This window comes from Primulina eburnea, unplaced genomic scaffold (genome assembly GCF_022965805.1).
Source record: "Primulina eburnea isolate SZY01 unplaced genomic scaffold, ASM2296580v1 ctg1146_ERROPOS100000, whole genome shotgun sequence".
Classification (NCBI taxonomy): Eukaryota; Viridiplantae; Streptophyta; class Magnoliopsida; order Lamiales; family Gesneriaceae; genus Primulina; species Primulina eburnea.
The window spans coordinates 44,113-68,497 of record NW_027330686.1 but is presented as its reverse complement, the minus strand read 5'-3'; the positions used below and the strand labels follow the sequence as shown (position 1 = coordinate 68,497).

Sequence of the window (24,385 nt, the reverse complement as noted above, 5' to 3'; positions counted from 1 at the left end):
GGTCAGTACACTGTTTTGTATTTAATCAAAGTCTTTTAGTGAATATCCTATCTTCGTGATAGAAGGGGTGACGTATGAGTTATTCAAGTCTCCGAACATCCAGAAACAAACTGTGCCATTATTACTTTCAGTTATCATTTTCAGTTAGATACTCTATCTTCCAGTCAGTTAGTTTTCCGCAACTGTTTAGTCAGTTTAACTGATTGTTATTGACCGACGGGATATATAGATTCAGTTTGTAACAGAACTGAAATCAGTTTGTCGAAGAATATTTTAAATTGAGCAGTGTTTATACAACCACCCCTTCTAAACACTCTTCACCCGATTCACCGATCCTTTCAGTGTATGTAGTTGTAACCTAATGACTGAAGGATACATCCTACTAAACTCAAATGAGAAAATTCGCCACAATGCTTCAGGCGCACAAATCCACCTTCCATCCACGTACTGTTGGATTTCATCACAATTTTGTCCATTTCGCAGCTCTAGTGCGACCCGATCAGGACCTTTATGGATGTACTTGTATATGTACTTGACACACTTAATCCCTCCACATACTTCAACATTAATATGAAAATCATACTTTAATAAAAGCCAGGGATTGTACGGGACAACCCAACCGTTATCAATGAAAACATCGTCATTGTTGGGAATTGATACTTGGCCACCTTCACGTCTTCGATACAAAGGGTATGAATCATTTCCTCGAGATGTGTATTCCACAAATGGTTTCGGAAAGTTCTTCTTGCATTTACCATTTACCATGCATGGACAATTAGGATTCATCGATCCACAGGGCCCATGTATCATATGGTGGACAACTGCTTTGTGTAAGTTGGGTTCTTCTGTTTGTAAAGGTATTTCAGCACGCACAATTGAGTCAAAGTGGTCGGGAGTACACAACTTGTCATTATTTTCAAATATGACCAACATATGAACATGAGGAAGCCCTCTTTTCTGATACTCAATGACGTATGAATAAGAGCGGACCTTACCTGTAGAACCCGTAAATCAGTCTACGTATAAGTCATGCATAATTCTAGATTTTTAAATTTAATTTAACTTCATTGCATGATTATTTTAAATGCATTTCTTTGAAGTTAATTATTTTATTAGTTCAGTTCAGTAGTTGATTTTTTTAGCATTTCAGTTATTTCAGTGAGGCCGGACTGGAGATGGAGTATTGAGATAAGTTAAAAAAAAAACTTATTTAAGAAGTGGTAATTTAGCATGTTATTTCATTAAATTATGTTTTTAATTATTTTATGTAATTTATACATAATTAATGCATGATGGAATTTAGTTCATGAAATTTTAAAAGTTCGTGCATTAAGATTTTTAAGTTGCGTTTCACGTTCGAACGAGGATCGGAGACCGGAGAATTTTCAGAAAAATTATTTTTATTACATGATTTATTTTTATAAATTAAGGTAAAGCATGTTTAAGTGTATTTTACAAAAATGGGAATTTTTGGGTATTTTTACCCGCAAGATTTTATTTTTAATCGGTACTCAAATTTTATCGAATCGGGGGACTTTTTAAGGGTTCGATTAATCATTTCAAAATATTTTCAACTCGAAATATTTTTCGTTAGTGAGTTTGAGCTTAATGAACTTACTTTTGAGTTTATAGGTCTTAATTATCTTTTTAATCTTTTAATTAAACAATTTAAGCTCATAAACTAATTTGTTAACTACTTAATTAATCCTTAAATATCATTTATCCTACACCTAATGATTCCAAGTAGTCGACACCTCCTCAACAGCAAACACACCCACGTTTTCATCTTAAAGATTTAGGCCCCATCGGCTTTCCTTCCCACCCTTGAAAGAAAAGTCCGTCTCGTGTGTTTGTCCATCAATTAAGATCATCACATGGCATCATTTTAATTCTTCTCTCACAGCCGACAACCACTCTCCCCTTCAACTTTATTGTGGGATTTCAGCATTCTTCAGCTGAGAAGGTTTCGGTTTCCTCTTGTTCTTTCTAAAGAAATTCATCCGGGTTCCCTCGCACCGTTCTTGATCTTCAAAATCATCAGGCACGCCATGTACTTTTATTTCTGCATCATTTACGCCATAATACATGCTGATATGTGTGCCATTCATGCTGTTTCAGTTCATTCATCGTTTTTTTACGGGTATGCTTCGATTGAGCATGAAATGTATATTTGCTTTGCATCCACTCACCTTTTCTGGAATTGTGCAAAGGGACTGCTGTTTTGATGATGTTAAGGGAACGTTCAGGAGAGCAGAGAGAGGTTATGAAGCTGGTGTAAGGTTTGGTGGGGTTTTAGAGTGAAGGCCGAGAGGGTGGCGGTCTAGGGGTTCCTCGTTTTCTTTGGTTAGATCGGGGTGTAGGCGAGGACCGGTGGTGCAAGGGCAATTTTAGACCTTGGACAGACTCTCGTGGGTCTGAACCATGGCCTGGAAAGGAATGAATGCTGCTGGTCCTATTCTAGAAGCCGCAAGAGAGAGTTGGCGAGTTGTGTTCGAATTGTGGGTTTTGGTGAGAGTAGCGATCGGGCGAGCTGTGCTTCATGTATTGGGCTGGTTGTGTGGGTCTGGTAGATCCCTTATGGTCTGGTCTTGGTCCCTAGTAGATTGGTTCGGGGTTGGTTGGATTGGCTAGCAAGCTAGAACCGATTTGAGCAAATGGGTTTTTAAGATTAGGTGCTGGAAAAAACAGCAGCTTTATATATGTTGTTTAGGCTTGGTTTAGGAGTTCATTAAGATCTTAAAGATGACCCTTAATGACTGGACATGGGAGGATATGAGTGGACCGAAACATTTAAGAAGTGGGAGAGGTGTTGAGAAATAATTGTACAAGAGAGGGGGCCGAGAGTTTATTGAGGAAAATGATGTTCTAGCAATTTCCAGGTTGGCCGAGAGATTTATGGTGAGTAGTGGGTGCTGGCCGAAATATTAAGGATTTAGAGGACCTAATTTTAAGTAGTAAATGGTTTAGATTGAGTTGTTTAATTATGGTTCAAGTTGGGAAAATTATGGCCAAGTTCCGATTTTAACTCGAGTTTACGTCTAAGAATACTTTTAAATATGTTTTGGGACAATTTTAGGAGTTTGGTAAGTTTTGGATCAAAATAATGAGTTTTGGAATTATTCGGAATTTGATCGCCGCGCGAAACGCTAATTAAAGAATTAATTGAAACGCCTAGATTTAAGCTTAATAAAATTATGGGAAATTATATTTAAGCTAAAATAATTATTAGAAGTCTAAGTTTTTAATTTGGGAATTTTATGCTAAGGTTTGGTTTAATTCGGGATTTAAAATGCATTAATATGTTGTATTTAAAGATTTATTTAAAAGTTATAGATTTAAGCCAAATAAAAATATGGGAGAATTCATGTAGGCTTAAATAATTATTTGGGACATGGTAGAGTCAATGAAATTTAGAAAATTTCAAAAAGGTGAAATTTTACGTCTAGGGGCAAAATGGTAATTTTGCACTCGGAGTGAGATTTTAGTCCTAGCAGCGCCCTGAGCACGAATCATATTATTTTTAAATGTTCATGAATCACGTTTATGATTTTTACGCTATTATAATAATTATGGTGCATGCTTAATTTAAAGGAATTAAGTGAGGAAAAGAAGAGCACTCCGTCTCCGCCGCGCCGCGTCGTTATTTCGTTTGTTTTCTGTCAAAACAAACCAAGGCATGTATATACTTTTTCTAAACCTCAATCAAGTCATATAGGTATTTTTAAATATCGCAAGTACATGATTTTAATTGTTCCTATTTAATTATGTTGGTTAATTATATTACGTGCATAGGAAATATTATTTTTGAGATTTATGCGATATGGCTTGTGGTTCATTCACTATGTGGGAGCATTATTTATACGGTCGCCAGTGACCGCTCAGTTCAGGTTGGTATCATCAGGTCGCCAGTGACCTATCAGTTCAGGATGGTACCATCGGGTCTTCAGTGACCGCCAGCTCAGTTTCAGGCTCCCCGGTAGTCAGTTACCGATCAGTTCAGCTTAGTGCAATGGCCACAGGCGTAAAACATAATCTCAACAAAAAATTTTACCAGTTATTTCAGTACAGGGCTCCAAGGAGCAAACATTTTTACTGTGATTATCAGTTCAGTTATGCACGTATTATAATTGCTCAGTACAGACTATTTTCAGCATCAGTACAGATTATTTTCAGCATCAGTACAGAGTATTTTCAGCATGAGTACAGATTATTTTCAGCATGAGTACAGATTATTTTCAGTATACCTCATGACAAGATATTTTATCCCATGCATATTTTACTTCAGATTTTACTCGTTACCTGCGATATATGCATGCTGAGTCTTTAGGCTCACTAGACTTGATTGTTGTAGGTACTTGAGGCCAGGGCCGGGGACGGCGACCAGTGAGTCAGCTTGGGTCGGCAGTAGTGACACCCGAGGACCTCAGCGCAGCAGTTATTAATTTCCGCAAACAATATTTTTCCAGTCGTTGGATATTTTTAAATTGTATTTGTTAGCAAATTTTATTTTCTTCCGCTGCTTTAAATTTTAAACATTGAACTTGATTCATCAGTGATTTTATTAATGAGGCCGTTTAAGTTCTTTTAAAAAGAAAATTTTTAATTTTCCGCAAATTTTCAAAGCGAGGATTTTCGGGCCATTCACAGTTGGTATCAGAGCCTATGTTCTTGTAAAGGGTTACACTACTACTGACCACGAGAAGCTCACGAAGTCACGTCTTCGGTCTGTAAGTTTTACAATTCAGCATTTTGTTCAGCATTTTATTTAAAGCATGAATTATTTTGTCAGTATGCTTCCAGATTTTTCAGTATTTCAGAGTTCAGTTAAAATAAATTATGGAATTATGCATGTTAGTTACGTACGGGTTATGTATGGAACAATATGCCTTCTAGACGCCTTGTTTAGCGCACGAGGGATGATGAGCGCCGTCATGAGGACGGTGAGTATCAGAGGTAGGAGGGAAATGCATCTCCACCCCCACCGGACATAAATAAGAATTTTTCTATTGGGCATTAGGAGAGGTCGTAAAATATTTGACTATATTAATTTTTGGGTTAGTAGTACTGATGTTCTACTTATGGGCTATAAGTTAAACTTAAAGATTATGAATGTTTTCGGGACTTGTAGAATTTACAAGAAATTAATGATGGTTCATGGTTGCTAGTTGAATTAAATTTTGAGGATTCCCTGTAAGTATTAATGATTCGAAGACTACGACGATTCTTGGGAAGTATAAAATTGTAGAAATTATTTCGGATGCATGCTCTACCTAGTTGGATTTAAGGATTGAATTGCATAAAGTAAGAATTTTAAGGATCCAATTGTAATAACCCATAATTTGAGGACCTAGGTGCAAAACAAAATTCTAAGGGACTATTTTTGAATTTACAATATTTTGGGATTTAATTCTGAGTTCGAGAATTTAAAAGTTTAATGAGGTAAAGATAAAAAAAAAAAATTTATGGGGACAATGATGCAAATTTCGAAGAGTTGTAGGGCCAAAATGTAAATTTGGAAAAACTGTAAGGGCCAGAGTGCAAGTTCCAAAATTTTAAGGATGTAATTGCGAGCTTTTAAGTATTTGTAGTAATGTAAGACGTGTTATGGGAATTAATTTTGGGTTTAATAAACTTAAGGCTATTGAACCTTATGATGCGGGAAATCTATAAAATGAAATCGGGAATACTGAAGACTCGTGGATAATTGTGCAATTTTTGAGATTAAAAAAAAATGGACGATATTCGAGGAAAGTAAGATTTAATTTTTCAATTTTAAGAAACTTGAGAACTTATTTAGTAGTAAGTGAGAATTGAACGGTTTAAATGATAGAAATTTTTGGTTATTTAGGCTCGAATGAAATATAAAATATTTAGATATTTGGGTTATAATGTTACAATGAATGGTAACCAAGGACATTGTAGGATGAATCAATCTTTGGCGTAAAAATTTAAGCGTTAGTGAAATAATGTTGTGGCAAATTAAGAATTTAAAGTGATGGCGAATTAAGGTAAATTTGATCGGTTAGTTAAGTTATAAGAATAAACCTTGAGTTAGGAAATTTTTGGAAACATAAGTTTGATGTGTCACAAGTTTTAGTCATGATCTTAACAGTTAAGATTATACCTTGGGAGAATTTAAATTTTTAGGAAAATTGAGTACGATGATGGTTAGTTTAATTGGTAGACGCATGTAAGAATTAAGGTAGACATTTTGTCTTGAGAATTTTTGTAAGTTACGAAGAAACTTGGGAATAAGTGAATGTGTGTTGGAATTATGTATCCAAAACTATTTGGGTTGCATAAGGTTGAATTTCAAATTTATGGTATAGTTGATCATACGAAATTTAGGGTGAAATAAATACAAAAGGGAATTAGTGGTGTTCAACATAAGTTATCAATCAATGAATATTAAGATTTTTATTGAGTAAGAAATCTAAAAGTTTGCCATGGTGGTACGACAAATCACGATGCATTTTAATAATTAATGAAGATTGTAATACAAAGTAATGGATAAACAACAATTACGAGTAATCCTAAAAATAAAGAAAAAACCTGAGGAGGATATTCTCCGATAAATACAAGAATCGTAAACATAATAACTAAAATAATTAAAAATAAATTTGCAAGAGCCATCTTCTTTTTCTTCGAATAATTTGATGAAGAATAAGTTTTAGAGAAGTAGAGAAAGTTGGAGTGATTGAATGTATTTGTGAGATGGTATTTATAGAGAGAAAGAAAAATATAGCCGTTTGTTACCGTTTTATGACCGTTGGTATATGTATGTATTTGTATAATTTTATGGTAATAATATGGTGTATATAATATTAGATATGTTTAAATAATTATGTATATCATATCTCATTATTATAATGAGATGTCATAATTTATTTGTTTAAAAATCTTATAGACTTTTATACTTGTCGTATCCCTTACTCGAAATTAAAGGTTGACAACAATTTTATATTTGGGATGTACTTGTAAGTAATTAAGTTATGTAAGTTTGGTGCCATAAGATAAAGATTCGATTCAAATATCTTAAGCTAATATTATTATGGGGTGAGATAAGGTTTAATTTTTAAGTGTATTACCGAGGATAGTAGTCGATCAGTAACTTTTGGTGCCAAGACTTCTTAAGTTGAACTGCATAAATGCTAAGGTAATAGGTCGATGAACATCGCGAGCATGATATAAGAAAAGCAAGGTGCGGTAAGTTTGGACATCCATCTCTAGTTTGAGGAATTGCGAGATAAGCCAAATTCGAGGTCATAGTAGATTAGAACTAAGTCACCCAAGTCGTTTTAAGTTGCGATTCACAATCAAGGATTCAGTAGACAATTTAATTAGAATTGAGAAGACATAAAGACAGATTAACATTTATTTTATCAGAGTAGCGCAGCGGAAGCGTGGATTATTAAGATTCTATAATTAAGAGTCTAAACTTTTCGTTTAATGAGGATAAGCGAATTTCGAGGACGAAATTTCTTTTAAGGGGGGAAGGATTGTAGAACCCGTAAATCAGTCTACGTATAAGTCATGCATAATTCTAGATTTTTAAATTTAATTTAACTTCATTGCATGATTATTTTAAATGCATTTCTTTGAAGTTAATTATTTTATTAGTTCAGTTCAGTAGTTGATTTTTTTAGCATTTCAGTTATTTCAGTGAGGTCGGACTGGAGATGGAGTATTGAGATAAGTTTAAAAAAAAAAACTTATTTAAGAAGTGGTAATTTAGCATGTTATTTCATTAAATTATGTTTTTAATTATTTTATGTAATTTATACATAATTAATGCATGATGGAATTTAGTTCATGAAATTTTAAAAGTTCGTGCATTAAGATTTTTAAGTTGCGTTTCACGTTCGAACGAGGATCGGAGACCGGAGAATTTTCAGAAAAATTATTTTTATTACATGATTTATTTTTATAAATTAAGGTAAAGCATGTTTAAGTGTATTTTACAAAAATGGGAATTTTTGGGTATTTTTACCCGCAAGATTTTATTTTTAATCGGTACTCAAATTTTATCGAATCGGGGGACTTTTTAAGGGTTCGATTAATCATTTCAAAATATTTTCAACTCGAAATATTTTTCGTTAGTGAGTTTGAGCTTAATGAACTTACTTTTGAGTTTATAGGTCTTAATTATCTTTTTAATCTTTTAATTAAACAATTTAAGCTCATAAACTAATTTGTTAACTACTTAATTAATCCTTAAATATCATTTATCCTACACCTAATGATTCCAAGTAGTCGACACCTCCTCAGCAGCAAACACACCCACGTTTTCATCTTAAAGATTTAGGCCCCATCGGTTTCCTTCCCACCCTTGAAAGAAAAGTCCGTCTCGTGTGTTTGTCCATCAATTAAGATCATCACATGGCATCATTTTAATTCTTCTCTCACAGCCGACAACCACTCTCCCCTTCAACTTTATTGTGGGATTTCAGCATTCTTCAGCTGAGAAGGTTTCGGTTTCCTCTTGTTCTTTCTAAAGAAATTCATCCGGGTTCCCTCGCACCGTTCTTGATCTTCAAAATCATCAGGCACGCCATGTACTTTTATTTCTGCATCATTTACGCCATAATACATGCTGATATGTGTGCCATTCATGCTGTTTCTGTAGAACCCGGAATTTAGACTGCGTACAAGCCATGCATAATTCTATTATTTTAAAATTTAATTGACTTCAGTGCATGTTTATTTTAATGCATTTCTTTGAAGTTAATTATTTTATTATTTCAGTTCAGTAGTTTGAATTTTAGCATTTCAGCTATTTCAGCGAGGCCGGACCGGAGTTGGAGTTTAGAAATAAATTTAAGAGTTGAGAAATATTTCCAGACTTTATTTTAGCTAGCCAACAATTTAATCTAAGTTAAAAAGAAGTTTAAGGAATTATTTAAGTTACATGAGGTGAGTAGAAAATAAAGTTATTTAAGTTCCTAAATTAAAGGATTAGTTCACTAAATTATTTAAATAATAAGTGAGGCTTTAGAGGTTTAGAAATTTATCAAATAAACAATATTTCCCTCCACTTATTTACCAAGTAATCGGCCACCCCTTGGAGATGCAACAATTATTTGCCAACTCATCATCTTTGACCCATTCTTGGTAGTTTAGCATGTTAACCTTTTAATTATTGAGCAACCTTAATTGATTAACTAATAAGCTTTATCCTAGTCTAGATTAGGAAGGAAATAATCGGCCACCTCACCCCAACAAACACCAACAAATTCTTTGATATCAACCAAAATTCAAAATTTCAAAAGTTGGAGACTTAGTCTTGATTTTCTTCCCTATATTTTGCACCACCTCCCTCACTCTCCTAACCATATTCCCCCTCTCCCTTGCACCGAAAATAGAGAGCATTTCAGAGGTAAAAGCAGTGTAAAATCGTGAGCCTCATAGTTGTAATCAAGTGAGAAAAACCGAGGAAGAAACAAGGTAGCAAGCGCTCCACCTCCTCCGCGCCGTAACGTCTCGTTCTTTTCGTTTTCTTTCAAACGAAAAATCCAGGCATGTACATATGTTTTTCTAAACCTCAATCAAGTCATATTAACATTATTTTCATGATTCATGACCACCCTTCCATGCCAAAAACGAAATACAGCACAGAATTTTTAAGGAAACACATGCAGACTTATTTTTGAGTTCTTGAGCAGCTTTACGGTTTCACTTGTTGTGATGTTTCAGGTGGATGGCTCGACTCCAGGCTCCCAAGGCGACATCTAGGCATGTACTAGGATGGATTAGGACCACTTTGGTCCATTAAAATCAGCGCCCATGCATGAGAGAAATCGAGATGACAGCAACTCCCCTTTGCTGTCATTTTTGTGCTTCAAATTTCAGTTTTGTTGTCATGGGAAGAGATCTGATCTTGGCTGCCCCAGGGGCTTATAGCCATGGTTAGATCACTTCCCTAGCATGTCTAAGACGTGACTAAGTCTCCCTTTTGGTGGCTCGGTCCATGGCCCCTCGGTTTTTAAATCAAAACAACAAAACAGCCCCTCCCCTTCTCGCCCCTTCGGTTTTTGACAGCTGGTGTGTCTTGGCTTGTTTGGGTTAGATTTCGAGTCATGGCTGGCCTAGGGCCAGTAGCCATGGCTAGGACCCTTCCCTAGCAAGCATAGGACGTGGTCAAGTCGGCCATAAGTGGCTTGAGCCATGTCCCAAGTCGTTTGGACAGAAGCAACACAAGTGTCCTCTCGGCCCCTTCATTTTTGACAGCAGGTTTGCATTTCGTTTTTGTGGCTTGGTGTGGATCTGGTTCGGCCTTGTGCCCTTAGCCACGGTCCATACCACACCCCAAGATGTCTAGGTCGTGCCACGGTAAATTGATGGCCACTGGAACGACGCAAGACATCGATCAAAGCAAGACACTACGCACTACACAGCTGCTGGATTTTTTTGACAGCAGGTTGCTGTGCCGGTGCGAGGGCTCGTCTGAGTTTTTGGTTGGCTTTTAGCCTATGGCCTTGGACTGGACAGTGCCCCATTGAGTTAGGAAGGTCATGTTTTCGACCGTTCGTGATTCGGATCATTTTTGAGGTCGTTCGAGAATTTACGGTGCGATGTGCAAATTGACTCTCGAAAGAGCGTTTCATGTTTTGGCCTCCATTTCACCTAGATTTCGACCCTCATAATTTTAGGAGCATAAATTCATAATTTTAAGCGTATTTTAATCATGACGTCACGTTGGTTCAGTGTTGGTTCGGGTTGGTTTAAAGTCGTGATTAAATACGAGGTCGTTAGAAGTATTTGTCGCATTTTAGAAATTTAATTTCATCAATTTGCCAAAGAAAATCCATTGCATATTTTATGGCATATTTAGGTCGCAGCGAGCCTGGGGACGATCCATTCCGGTTGGTAAAATTTCAGGATATTTTCATTATCGTCAGTTAATTATTTTACGTGCATGAAAACAGAAAATGATTATTTTGAGATTTATGCGATATGGCTTGTGGTTCATTCACTATGTGGGAGCATTATTTATACGGTCGCCAGTGACCGCTCAGTTCAGGTTGGTACCATCGGGTCTTCAGTGACCGCTCAGTTCAGGTTGGTATCATCGGGTCTTCAGTGACCGCCAGCTCAGTTTCAGGCTCCCCGGTAGTCAGTTACCGATCAGTTCAGCTTAGTGCAGTGGCCACAGGCGTAAAACATAATCTCAACAGAAAAGTTTTATCAGTTATTTCAGTACAGGCTCCAAGGAGCAATTATTTTTACTGTGATTATCAGTTCAGCATGCACGTATTATAATTGCTCAGTACAGATTATTTTCAGCATGTCTCATGGCATGATATTTTATCCCATGCATATTTTACTTCAGATTTTACTCGTTACCTGCGATATATGCATGCTGAGTCTTTAGACTCACTAGACTTGATTGTTGTAGGTACTGATGAGGCCAGGGCCGAGGGCGGGGACCAGTGAGCTAGCTTGGGTCGGCAGTAGTGGCACCCGAGGACCTCAGTGCAGCAGAGTTTATTTTATTTCGTAAACTAAATTTTTATCATTCATCAAACATTTTTTTTTAATTGTTGTTGTTGGAAAACAATTATTTTCTTCCGCTGCTTTTATTTTAAACATTGGACTCGATTCATCAGTGGATTTTATGAGTAAGGCCATTTAAGTTCATTTAAAAAGAAAATTTTTAATTTTCCGCAAATTTTAAACCGAGAAGTTTTAGGGCCTTTTCAGTTTCAGTTCATTCATCGTTTTTTTACGGGTATGCTTCGATTGAGCATGAAATATATATTTGCTTTGCATCCACTCACCTTTTCTGGAATTGTGCAAAGGGACTGCTGTTTTGATGATGTTAAGGGAACGTTCAGGAGAGCAGAGAGAGGTTATGAAGCTGGTGTAAGGTTTGGTGGGGTTTTAGAGTGAAGGCCGAGAGGGTGGCGGTCTAGGGGTTCCTCGTTTTCTTTGGTTAGATCGGGGTGTAGGCGAGGACCGGTGGTGCAAGGGCAATTTTAGACCTTGGACAGACTCTCGTGGGTCTGAACCATGGTCTGGAAAGGAATGAATGCTGCTGGTCCTATTCTAGAAGCCGCAAGAGAGAGTTGGCGAGTTGTGTTCGAATTGTGGGTTTTGGTGAGAGTAGCGATCGGGCGAGCTGTGCTTCATGTATTGGGCTGGTTGTGTGGGTCTGGTAGATCCCTTATGGTCTGGTCTTGGTCCCTAGTAGATTGGTTCGGGGTTGGTTGGATTGGCTAGCAAGCTAGAACCGATTTGAGCAAATGGGTTTTTAAGATTAGGTGCTGGAAAAAACAGCAGCTTTATATATGTTGTTTAGGCTTGGTTTAGGAGTTCATTAAGATCTTAAAGATGACCCTTAATGACTGGACATGGGAGGATATGAGTGGACCGAAACATTTAAGAAGTGGGAGAGGTGTTGAGAAATAATTGTACAAGAGAGGGGGCCGAGAGTTTATTGAGGAAAATGATGTTCTAGCAATTTCCAGGTTGGCCGAGAGATTTATGGTGAGTAGTGGGTGCTGGCCGAAATATTAAGGATTTAGAGGACCTAATTTTAAGTAGTAAATGGTTTAGATTGAGTTGTTTAATTATGGTTCAAGTTGGGAAAATTATGGCCAAGTTCCGATTTTAACTCGAGTTTACGTCTAAGAATACTTTTAAATATGTTTTGGGACAATTTTAGGAGTTTGGTAAGTTTTGGATCAAAATAATGAGTTTTGGAATTATTCGGAATTTGATCGCCGCGCGAAACGCTAATTAAAGAATTAATTGAAACGCCTAGATTTAAGCTTAATAAAATTATGGGAAATTATATTTAAGCTAAAATAATTATTAGAAGTCTAAGTTTTTAATTTGGGAATTTTATGCTAAGGTTTGGTTTAATTCGGGATTTAAAATGCATTAATATGTTGTATTTAAAGATTTATTTAAAAGTTATAGATTTAAGCCAAATAAAAATATGGGAGAATTCATGTAGGCTTAAATAATTATTTGGGACATGGTAGAGTCAATGAAATTTAGAAAATTTCAAAAAGGTGAAATTTTACGTCTAGGGGCAAAATGGTAATTTTGCACTCGGAGTGAGATTTTAGTCCTAGCAGCGCCCTGAGCACGAATCATATTATTTTTAAATGTTCATGCATCACGTTTATGATTTTTACGCTATTATAATAATTATGGTGCATGCTTAATTTAAAGGAATTAAGTGAGGAAAAGAAGAGCACTCCGTCTCCGCCGCGCCGCGTCGTTATTTCGTTTGTTTTCTGTTAAAACAAACCAAGGCATGTATATATTTTTTCTAAACCTCAATCAAGTCATATAGGTATTTTTAAATATCGCAAGTACATGATTTTAATTGTTCCTATTTAATTATGTTGGTTAATTATATTACGTGCATAGGAAATATTATTTTTGAGATTTATGCGATATGGTTTGTGGTTCATTCACTATGTGGGAGCATTATTTATACGGTCGCCAGTGACCGCTCAGTTCAGGTTGGTATCATCAGGTCTCCAGTGACCTATCAGTTCAGGATGGTACCATCGGGTCTTCAGTGACCGCCAGCTCAGTTTCAGGCTCCCCGGTAGTCAGTTACCGATCAGTTCAGCTTAGTGCAATGGCCACAGGCGTAAAACATAATCTCAACAGAAAATTTTACCAGTTATTTCAGTACAGGGCTCCAAGGAGCAAACATTTTTACTGTGATTATCAGTTCAGTTATGCACGTATTATAATTGCTCAGTACAGACTATTTTCAGCATCAGTACAGATTATTTTCAGCATCAGTACAGAGTATTTTCAGCATGAGTACAGATTATTTTCAGCATCAGTACAGATTATTTTCAGCATGAGTACAGATTATTTTCAGTATACCTCATGACAAGATATTTTATCCCATGCATATTTTACTTCAGATTTTACTCGTTACCTGCGATATATGCATGCTGAGTCTTTAGGCTCACTAGACTTGATTGTTGTAGGTACTTGAGGCCAGGGCCGGGGACGGGGACCAGTGAGTCAGCTTGGGTCGGCAGTAGTGACACCCGAGGACCTCAGCGCAGCAGTTATTAATTTCCGCAAACAATATTTTTTCAGTCGTTGGATATTTTTAAATTGTATTTGTTAGCAAATTTTATTTTCTTCCGCTGCTTTAAATTTTAAACATTGAACTTGATTCATCAGTGATTTTATTAATGAGGCCGTTTAAGTTCTTTTAAAAAGAAAATTTTTAATTTTCCGCAAATTTTCAAAGCGAGGATTTTCGGGCCATTCACAGTTGGTATCAGAGCCTATGTTCTTGTAAAGGGTTACACTACTACTGACCACGAGAAGCTCACGAAGTCACGTCTTCGGTCTGTAAGTTTTACAATTCAGCATTTTGTTCAGCATTTTATTTAAAGCATGAATTATTTTGTCAGTATGCTTCCAGATTTTTCAGTATTTCAGAGTTCAGTTAAAATAAATTATGGAATTATGCATGTTAGTTACGTACGGGTTATGTATGGAACAATATGCCTTCTATACGCCTTGTTTAGCGCGCGAGGGATGATGAGCGCCGTCATGAGGACGGTGAGTATCAGAGGTAGGAGGGAAATGCATCTCCACCCCCACCGGACATAAATAAGAATTTTTCTATTGGGCATTAGGAGAGGTCGTAAAATATTTGACTATATTAATTTTTGGGTTAGTAGTACTGATGTTCTACTTATGGGCTATAAGTTAAACTTAAAGATTATGAATGTTTTCGGGACTTGTAGAATTTACAAGAAATTAATGATGGTTCATGGTTGCTAGTTGAATTAAATTTTGAGGATTCCCTGTAAGTATTAATGATTCGAAGACTACGACGATTCTTGGGAAGTATAAAATTGTAGAAATTATTTCGGATGCATGCTCTACCTAGTTGGATTTAAGGATTGAATTGCATAAAGTAAGAATTTTAAGGATCCAATTGTAATAACCCATAATTTGAGGACCTAGGTGCAAAACAAAATTCTAAGGGACTATTTTTGAATTTACAATATTTTGGGATTTAATTCTGAGTTCGAGAATTTAAAATTTTAATGAGGTAAAGATAAAAAAAAAAAATTTATGGGGACAATGATGCAAATTTCGAAGAGTTGTAGGGCCAAAATGTAAATTTGGAAAAACTGTAAGGGCCAGAGTGCAAGTTCCAAAATTTTAAGGATGTAATTGCGAGCTTTTAAGTATTTGTAGTAATGTAAGACGTGTTATGGGAATTAATTTTGGGTTTAATAAACTTAAGGCTATTGAACCTTATGATGCGGGAAATCTATAAAATGAAATCGGGAATACTGAAGACTCGTGGATAATTGTGCAATTTTTGAGATTAAAAAAAAATGGACGATATTCGAGGAAAGTAAGATTTAATTTTTCAATTTTAAGAAACTTGAGAACTTATTTAGTAGTAAGTGAGAATTGAACGGTTTAAATGATAGAAATTTTTGGTTATTTAGGCTCGAATGAAATATAAAATATTTAGATATTTGGGTTATAATGTTACAATGAATGGTAACCAAGGACATTGTAGGATGAATCAATCTTTGGCGTAAAAATTTAAGCGTTAGTGAAATAATGTTGTGGCAAATTAAGAATTTAAAGTGATGGCGAATTAAGGTAAATTTGATCGGTTAGTTAAGTTATAAGAATAAACCTTGAGTTAGGAAATTTTTGGAAACATAAGTTTGATGTGTCACAAGTTTTAGTCATGATCTTAACAGTTAAGATTATACCTTGGGAGAATTTAAATTTTTAGGAAAATTGAGTACGATGATGGTTAGTTTAATTGGTAGACGCATGTAAGAATTAAGGTAGACATTTTGTCTTGAGAAATTTTTGTAAGTTACGAAGAAACTTGGGAATAAGTGAATGTGTGTTGGAATTATGTATCCAAAACTATTTGGGTTGCATAAGGTTGAATTTCAAATTTATGGTATAGTTGATCATACGAAATTTAGGGTGCAATAAATACAAAAGGGAATTAGTGGTGTTCAACATAAATTATCAATCAATGAATATTAAGATTTTTATTGAGTAAGAAATCTAAAAGTTTGCCATGGTGGTACGACAAATCACGATGCATTTTAATAATTAATGAAGATTGTAATACAAAGTAATGGATAAACAACAATTACGAGTAATCCTAAAAATAAAGAAAAAACCTGAGGAGGATATTCTCCGATAAATACAAGAATCATAAACATAATAACTAAAATAATTAAAAATAAATTTGCAAGAGCCATCTTCTTTTTCTTCGAATAATTTGATGAAGAATAAGTTTTAGAGAAGTAGAGAAAGTTGGAGTGATTGAATGTATTTGTGAGATGGTATTTATAGAGAGAAAGAAAAATATAGCCGTTTGTTACCGTTTTATGACCGTTGGTATATGTATGTATTTGTATAATTTTATGGTAATAATATGGTGTATATAATATTAGATATGTTTAAATAATTATGTATATCATATCTCATTATTATAATGAGATGTCATAATTTATTTGTTTAAAAATCTTATAGACTTTTATACTTGTCGTATCCCTTACTCGAAATTAAAGGTTGACAACAATTTTATATTTGGGATGTACTTGTAAATAATTAAGTTATGTAAGTTTGGTGTCATAAGATAAAGATTCGATTCAAATATCTTAAGCTAATATTATTATGGGGTGAGATAAGGTTTAATTTTTAAGTGTATTACCGAGGATAGTAGTCGATCAGTAACTTTTGGTGCCAAGACTTCTTAAGTTGAACTGCATAAATGCTAAGGTAATAGGTCGATGAACATCGCGAGCATGATATAAGAAAAGCAAGGTGCGGTAAGTTTGGACATCCATCTCTAGTTTGAGGAATTGCGAGATAAGCCAAATTCGAGGTCATAGTAGATTAGAACTAAGTCACCCAAGTCGTTTTAAGTTGCGATTCACAATCAAGGATTCAGTAGACAATTTAATTAGAATTGAGAAGACATAAAGACAGATTAACATTTATTTTATCAGAGTAGCGCAGCGGAAGCGTGGATTATTAAGATTCTATAATTAAGAGTCTAAACTTTTCGTTTAATGAGGATAAGCGAATTTCGAGGACGAAATTTCTTTTAAGGGGGGAAGGATTGTAGAACCCGTAAATCAGTCTACGTATAAGTCATGCATAATTCTAGATTTTTAAATTTAATTTAACTTCATTGCATGATTATTTTAAATGCATTTCTTTGAAGTTAATTATTTTATTAGTTCAGTTCAGTAGTTGATTTTTTTAGCATTTCAGTTATTTCAGTGAGGCCGGACTGGAGATGGAGTATTGAGATAAGTTTTAAAAAAAAAAACTTATTTAAGAAGTGGTAATTTAGCATGTTATTTCATTAAATTATGTTTTTAATTATTTTATGTAATTTATACATAATTAATGCATGATGGAATTTAGTTCATGAAATTTTAAAAGTTCGTGCATTAAGATTTTTAAGTTGCGTTTCACGTTCGAACGAGGATCGGAGACCGGAGAATTTTCAGAAAAATTATTTTTATTACATGATTTATTTTTATAAATTAAGGTAAAGCATGTTTAAGTGTATTTTACAAAAATGGGAATTTTTGGGTATTTTTACCCGCAAGATTTTATTTTTAATCGGTACTCAAATTTTATCGAATCGGGGGACTTTTTAAGGGTTCGATTAATCATTTCAAAATATTTTCAACTCGAAATATTTTTCGTTAGTGAGTTTGAGCTTAATGAACTTACTTTTGAGTTTATAGGTCTTAATTATCTTTTTAATCTTTTAATTAAACAATTTAAGCTCATAAACTAATTTGTTAACTACTTAATTAATCCTTAAATATCATTTATCCTACACCTAATGATTCCAAGTAGTCGACACCTCCTCAGCAGCAAACACACCCACGTTTTCATCTTAAAGATTTAGGCCCCATCGGTTTCCTTCCCACCCTTGAAAGAAAAGTCCGTCTCGTGTGTTTGTCCATCAATTAAGATCATCACATGGCATCATTTTAATTCTTCTCTCACAGCCGACAACCACTCTCCCCTTCAACTTTATTGTGGGATTTCAGCATTCTTCAGCTGAGAAGGTTTCGGTTTCCTCTTGTTCTTTCTAAAGAAATTCATCCGGGTTCCCTCGCACCGTTCTTGATCTTCAAAATCATCAGGCACGCCATGTACTTTTATTTCTGCATCATTTACGCCATAATACATGCTGATATGTGTGCCATTCATGCTGTTTCTGTAGAACCCGGAATTTAGACTGCGTACAAGCCATGCATAATTCTATTATTTTAAAATTTAATTGACTTCAGTGCATGTTTATTTTAATGCATTTCTTTGAAGTTAATTATTTTATTATTTCAGTTCAGTAGTTTGAATTTTAGCATTTCAGCTATTTCAGCGAGGCCGGACCGGAGTTGGAGTTTAGAAATAAATTTAAGAGTTGAGAAATATTTCCAGACTTTATTTTAGCTAGCCAACAATTTAATCTAAGTTAAAAAGAAGTTTAAGGAATTATTTAAGTTACATGAGGTGAGTAGAAAATAAAGTTATTTAAGTTCCTAAATTAAAGGATTAGTTCACTAAATTATTTAAATAATAAGTGAGGCTTTAGAGGTTTAGAAATTTATCAAATAAACAATATTTCCCTCCACTTATTTACCAAGTAATCGGCCACCCCTTGGAGATGCAACAATTATTTGCCAACTCATCATCTTTGACCCATTCTTGGTAGTTTAGCATGTTAACCTTTTAATTATTGAGCAACCTTAATTGATTAACTAATAAGCTTTATCCTAGTCTAGATTAGGAAGGAAATAATCGGCCACCTCACCCCAACAAACACCAACAAATTCTTTGATATCAACCAAAATTCAAAATTTCAAAAGTTGGAGACTTAGTCTTGATTTTCTTCCCTATATTTTGCACCACCTCCCTCACTCTCCTAACCATATTCCCCCTCTCCCTTGCACCGAAAATAGAGAGCATTTCAGAGGTAAAAGCAGTGTAAAATCGTGAGCCTCATAGTTGTAATCAAGTGAGAAAAACCGAGGAAGAAACAAGGTAGCAAGCGCTCCACCTCCTCCGCGCCGTAACGTCTCGTTCTTTTCGTTTTCTTTCAAACGAAAAATCCAGGCATGTACATATGTTTTTCTAAACCTCAATCAAGTCATATTAACATTATTTTCATGATTCATGACCACCCTTCCATGCCAAAAACGAAATACAGCACAGAATTTTTAAGGAAACACATGCAGACTTATTTTGAGTTCTTGAGCAGCTTTACGGTTTCACTTGTTGTGATGTTTCAGGTGGATGGCTCGACTCCAGGCTCCCAAGGCGACATCTAGGCATGTACTAGGATGGATTAGGACCACTTTGGTCCATTAAAATCAGCGCCCATGCATGAGAGAAATCGAGATGACAGCAACTCCCCTTTGCTGTCATTTTTGTGCTTCAAATTTCAGTTTTGTTGTCATGGGAAGAGATCTGATCTTGGCTGCCCCAGGGGCTTATAGCCATGGTTAGATCACTTCCCTAGCATGTCTAAGACGTGACTAAGTCTCCCTTTTGGTGGCTCGGTCCATGGCCCCTCGGTTTTTAAATCAAAACAACAAAACAGCCCCTCCCCTTCTCGCCCCTTCGGTTTTTGACAGCTGGTGTGTCTTGGCTTGTTTGGGTTAGATTTCGAGTCATGGCTGGCCTAGGGCCAGTAGCCATGGCTAGGACCCTTCCCTAGCAAGCATAGGACGTGGTCAAGTCGGCCATAAGTGGCTTGAGCCATGTCCCAAGTCGTTTGGACAGAAGCAACACAAGTGTCCTCTCGGCCCCTTCATTTTTGACAGCAGGTTTGCATTTCGTTTTTGTGGCTTGGTGTGGATCTGGTTCGGCCTTGTGCCCTTAGCCACGGTCCATACCACACCCCAAGATGTCTAGGTCGTGCCACGGTAAATTGATGGCCACTGGAACGACGCAAGACATCGATCAAAGCAAGACACTACGCACTACACAGCTGCTGGATTTTTTTGACAGCAGGTTGCTGTGCCGGTGCGAGGGCTCGTCTGAGTTTTTGGTTGGCTTTTAGCCTATGGCCTTGGACTGGACAGTGCCCCATTGAGTTAGGAAGGTCATGTTTTCGACCGTTCGTGATTCGGATCATTTTTGAGGTCGTTCGAGAATTTACGGTGCGATGTGCCAAATTGACTCTCGAAAGAGCGTTTCATGTTTTGGCCTCCATTTCACCTAGATTTCGACCCTCATAATTTTAGGAGCATAAATTCATAATTTTAAGCGTATTTTAATCATGACGTCACGTTGGTTCAGTGTTGGTTCGGGTTGGTTTAAAGTCGTGATTAAATACGAGGTCGTTAGAAGTATTTGTCGCATTTTAGAAATTTAATTTCATCAATTTGCCAAAGAAAATCCATTGCATATTTTATGGCATATTTAGGTCGCAGCGAGCCTGGGGACGATCCATTCCGGTTGGTAAAATTTCAGGATATTTTCATTATCGTCAGTTAATTATTTTACGTGCATGAAAACAGAAAATGATTATTTTGAGATTTATGCGATATGGCTTGTGGTTCATTCACTATGTGGGAGCATTATTTATACGGTCGCCAGTGACCGCTCAGTTCAGGTTGGTACCATCGGGTCTTCAGTGACCGCTCAGTTCAGGTTGGTATCATCGGGTCTTCAGTGACCGCCAGCTCAGTTTCAGGCTCCCCGGTAGTCAGTTACCGATCAGTTCAGCTTAGTGCAGTGGCCACAGGCGTAAAACATAATCTCAACAGAAAAGTTTTATCAGTTATTTCAGTACAGGCTCCAAGGAGCAATTATTTTTACTGTGATTATCAGTTCAGCATGCACGTATTATAATTGCTCAGTACAGATTATTTTCAGCATGTCTCATGGCATGATATTTTATCCCATGCATATTTTACTTCAGATTTTACTCGTTACCTGCGATATATGCATGCTGAGTCTTTAGACTCACTAGACTTGATTGTTGTAGGTACTGATGAGGCCAGGGCCGAGGGCGGGGACCAGTGAGCTAGCTTGGGTCGGCAGTAGTGGCACCCGAGGACCTCAGTGCAGCAGAGTTTATTTTATTTCGTAAACTAAATTTTTATCATTCATCAAACATTTTTTTTTAATTGTTGTTGTTGGAAAACAATTATTTTCTTCCGCTGCTTTTATTTTAAACATTGGACTCGATTCATCAGTGGATTTTATGAGTAAGGCCATTTAAGTTCATTTAAAAAGAAAATTTTTAATTTTCCGCAAATTTTAAACCGAGAAGTTTTAGGGCCTTTTCAGTTTCAGTTCATTCATCGTTTTTTTACGGGTATGCTTCGATTGAGCATGAAATATATATTTGCTTTGCATCCACTCACCTTTTCTGGAATTGTGCAAAGGGACTGCTGTTTTGATGATGTTAAGGGAACGTTCAGGAGAGCAGAGAGAGGTTATGAAGCTGGTGTAAGGTTTGGTGGGGTTTTAGAGTGAAGGCCGAGAGGGTGGCGGTCTAGGGGTTCCTCGTTTTCTTTGGTTAGATCGGGGTGTAGGCGAGGACCGGTGGTGCAAGGGCAATTTTAGACCTTGGACAGACTCTCGTGGGTCTGAACCATGGTCTGGAAAGGAATGAATGCTGCTGGTCCTATTCTAGAAGCCGCAAGAGAGAGTTGGCGAGTTGTGTTCGAATTGTGGGTTTTGGTGAGAGTAGCGATCGGGCGAGCTGTGCTTCATGTATTGGGCTGGTTGTGTGGGTCTGGTAGATCCCTTATGGTCTGGTCTTGGTCCCTAGTAGATTGGTTCGGGGTTGGTTGGATTGGCTAGCAAGCTAGAACCGATTTGAGCAAATGGGTTTTTAAGATTAGGTGCTGGAAAAAACAGCAGCTTTATATATGTTGTTTAGGCTTGGTTTAGGAGTTCATTAAGATCTTAAAGATGACCCTTAATGACTGGACATGGGAGGATATGAGTGGACCGAAACATTTAAGAAGTGGGAGAGGTGTTGAGAAATAATTGTACAAGAGAGGGGGCCGAGAGTTTATTGAGGAAAATGATGTTCTAGCAATTTCCAGGTTGGCCGAGAGATTTATGGTGAGTAGTGGGTGCTGGCCGAAATATTAAGGATTTAGAGGACCTAATTTTAAGTAGTAAATGGTTTAGATTGAGTTGTTTAATTATGGTTCAAGTTGGGAAAATTATGGCCAAGTTCCGATTTTAACTCGAGTTTACGTCTAAGAATACTTTTAAATATGTTTTGGGACAATTTTAGGAGTTTGGTAAGTTTTGGATCAAAATAATGAGTTTTGGAATTATTCGGAATTTGATCGCCGCGCGAAACGCTAATTAAAGAATTAATTGAAACGCCTAGATTTAAGCTTAATAAAATTATGGGAAATTATATTTAAGCTAAAATAATTATTAGAAGTCTAAGTTTTTAATTTGGGAATTTTATGCTAAGGTTTGGTTTAATTCGGGATTTAAAATGCATTAATATGTTGTATTTAAAGATTTATTTAAAAGTTATAGATTTAAGCCAAATAAAAATATGGGAGAATTCATGTAGGCTTAAATAATTATTTGGGACATGGTAGAGTCAATGAAATTTAGAAAATTTCAAAAAGGTGAAATTTTACGTCTAGGGGCAAAATGGTAATTTTGCACTCGGAGTGAGATTTTAGTCCTAGCAGCGCCCTGAGCACGAATCATATTATTTTTAAATGTTCATGCATCACGTTTATGATTTTTACGCTATTATAATAATTATGGTGCATGCTTAATTTAAAGGAATTAAGTGAGGAAAAGAAGAGCACTCCGTCTCCGCCGCGCCGCGTCGTTATTTCGTTTGTTTTCTGTTAAAACAAACCAAGGCATGTATATATTTTTTCTAAACCTCAATCAAGTCATATAGGTATTTTTAAATATCGCAAGTACATGATTTTAATTGTTCCTATTTAATTATGTTGGTTAATTATATTACGTGCATAGGAAATATTATTTTTGAGATTTATGCGATATGGCTTGTGGTTCATTCACTATGTGGGAGCATTATTTATACGGTCGCCAGTGACCGCTCAGTTCAGGTTGGTATCATCAGGTCTCCAGTGACCTATCAGTTCAGGATGGTACCATCGGGTCTTCAGTGACCGCCAGCTCAGTTTCAGGCTCCCCGGTAGTCAGTTACCGATCAGTTCAGCTTAGTGCAATGGCCACAGGCGTAAAACATAATCTCAACAGAAAATTTTACCAGTTATTTCAGTACAGGGCTCCAAGGAGCAAACATTTTTACTGTGATTATCAGTTCAGTTATGCACGTATTATAATTGCTCAGTACAGACTATTTTCAGCATCAGTACAGATTATTTTCAGCATCAGTACAGAGTATTTTCAGCATGAGTACAGATTATTTTCAGCATCAGTACAAATTATTTTCAGCATCAGTACAGATTATTTTCAGCATGAGTACAGATTATTTTCAGTATACCTAATGACAAGATATTTTATCCCATGCATATTTTACTTCAGATTTTACTCGTTACCTGCGATATATGCATGCTGAGTCTTTAGGCTCACTAGACTTGATTGTTGTAGGTACTTGAGGCCAGGGCCGGGGACGGGGACCAGTGAGTCAGCTTGGGTCGGCAGTAGTGACACCCGAGGACCTCAGCGCAGCAGTTATTAATTTCCGCAAACAATATTTTTTCAGTCGTTGGATATTTTTAAATTGTATTTGTTAGCAAATTTTATTTTCTTCCGCTGCTTTAAATTTTAAACATTGAACTTGATTCATCAGTGATTTTATTAATGAGGCCGTTTAAGTTCTTTTAAAAAGAAAATTTTTAATTTTCCGCAAATTTTCAAAGCGAGGATTTTCGGGCCATTCACAGTTGGTATCAGAGCCTATGTTCTTGTAAAGTGTTACACTACTACTGACCACGAGAAGCTCACGAAGTCACGTCTTCGGTCTGTAAGTTTTACAATTCAGCATTTTGTTCAGCATTTTATTTAAAGCATGAATTATTTTGTCAGTATGCTTCCAGATTTTTCAGTATTTCAGAGTTCAGTTAAAATAAATTATGGAATTATGCATGTTAGTTACGTACGGGTTATGTATGGAACAATATGCCTTCTATACGCCTTGTTTAGCGCGCGAGGGATGATGAGCGCCGTCATGAGGACGGTGAGTATCAGAGGTAGGAGGGAAATGCATCTCCACCCCCACCGGACATAAATAAGAATTTTTCTATTGGGCATTAGGAGAGGTCGTAAAATATTTGACTATATTAATTTTTGGGTTAGTAGTACTGATGTTCTACTTATGGGCTATAAGTTAAACTTAAAGATTATGAATGTTTTCGGGACTTGTAGAATTTACAAGAAA

At 36.2% G+C, this 24,385-nt stretch overlaps 1 long non-coding RNA gene across 4 annotated transcripts; it reads left to right on the top strand.

Annotated features, from left to right (window-relative positions):
* Nucleotides 1-1,817: 1,817 nt before the first annotated feature.
* LOC140820523 (uncharacterized) lies at nt 1,818-24,385 on the top strand. Of its 4 annotated transcripts, XR_012115509.1 has the most exons (7): nt 1,818-2,041; nt 3,592-3,674; nt 4,352-8,546; nt 13,180-13,266; nt 13,962-18,158; nt 22,792-22,878; nt 23,596-24,385. It is a non-coding gene; the product is annotated as an uncharacterized lncRNA (long non-coding RNA). The 4 variants fall into 4 exon arrangements; XR_012115511.1 differs by lacking the exon at nt 22,792-22,878; XR_012115510.1 differs by lacking the exons at nt 22,792-22,878; nt 23,596-24,385 and adding an exon at nt 21,008-21,336.